Here is a 1,451-nt window from a genome sequence, read left to right as displayed (position 1 = left end):
TTTTAAAACGTTTAAAATGCACAATAAAAACCTTATTTGGCGAACGACCAAAATTAAAAGGTTCTACATATTTCAGTAGCTTTACGCTACCACCATCAGAAATAAAAACCTACATGACATGCTGGTAGCTTTATAGAGTAACTCATAGTAGTAACCGATGAGAGTGGTATGAGTATTGTACATAAGAACTTAATATTTCTTTCCCAAACTGTGAATTATCGCCAGCTACTTAACAAAGGATCTATTTATAGTACAAAATTTGTATTGATTCTCTAATATTCAATTCACTTTGAGCGTTAGGTTCATTTAAAATCATTGTTTCATGCCAGTGTATTGAATGACATGTTTTTACAATGTGTTCAGCAAGACGAGAAATTGGTATCTTTTTATATTGTACATAATCTTTATATTCATTAAGACGATAATTCAAATTACGTTTAGTTTGACCAACATATTTTAATTGTATTCACATCTAATTTGTTGCATTCCTTCTTTTAAATCTAAAATGTATTTTTAATCTTTAGTACTCGGAATTATTATTTTGATTTTGATAAATGGTTTAAAAATTAAATAAAATTATGTTTGCTGAATACACTGGCGATTTGGCTAGTTATACCTTGTATATATATATATGCTATTACTGTACTATTAATTATCAAATATACAGGCGATTTGACTAGTTATACCTTGTATATATATATGCTATTACTGTACTATTAATTATCAAATACACTGGCGATTTGGCTAGTTATACATTGTATATATATATGCTATTACTGTACTATTAATTATCAAATACACTGGCGATTTGGCTAGTTATACCTTGTATATATATATATGCTATTACTGTACTATTAATTATCAAATACACTGGCGATTTGGCTAGTTATACCTTGTATATGTATGCTATTACTGTACTATTAATTATCAAATACACTGTTTAACTTAATATCCTGCTTAATAAAAATTGAGTTATATTTTTTGTATTATACGTTCAACGTTGACATTGGTTTGTCTAGCTTTTTTGTCGGTATCGAAAATGAAATATATCACTATATTTTGTTTAGCGGCTACAAACAATAGAAATTAGATAACTACAGCTCTAATCTATAGATCAAAGTATAAACCTTACACTGATAAAAGCAACGAACGAAAGCTGTTCGAAAAGTAGCTTGAGGCAAAATAATATTACCCAATATACACAGTGTATGATAACACGGGGGTAAAAAAAAAAAAGATTTCCAAATAACAAAATAGCCTCGAGCGATTTTACAACAAATCCATGTTTTATTAGATTCCAAGAACTACATTAATTTGGATTTTTTAGCGCTTTTTTCTAGCAATAGCTTTGCTATATTATGAGAGAAGTACCAGGTATGATTTTAATTATGAGGGAAGTACCAGGTATGATTTTAATTATGAGGGAAGTACCAGGTATGATTTTAATTATG

At 28.4% G+C, this 1,451-nt stretch overlaps 1 protein-coding gene across 1 annotated transcript in view; it reads left to right on the top strand.

Annotated features, from left to right (window-relative positions):
* Positions 1-1,451, top strand: part of LOC106463661 (transient receptor potential-gamma protein-like) — a gene marked incomplete at its 3' end in the record, with an annotated part of 101,180 nt that overhangs the window by 30,358 nt on the left and 69,371 nt on the right. The window lies entirely within an intron of this gene.

This window comes from Limulus polyphemus, unplaced genomic scaffold, assembly GCF_000517525.1.
Source record: "Limulus polyphemus unplaced genomic scaffold, Limulus_polyphemus-2.1.2 Scaffold1456, whole genome shotgun sequence".
Taxonomy (NCBI): Eukaryota; Metazoa; Arthropoda; class Merostomata; order Xiphosura; family Limulidae; genus Limulus; species Limulus polyphemus.
This window is presented reverse-complemented; position numbering and strand designations above follow the sequence as displayed.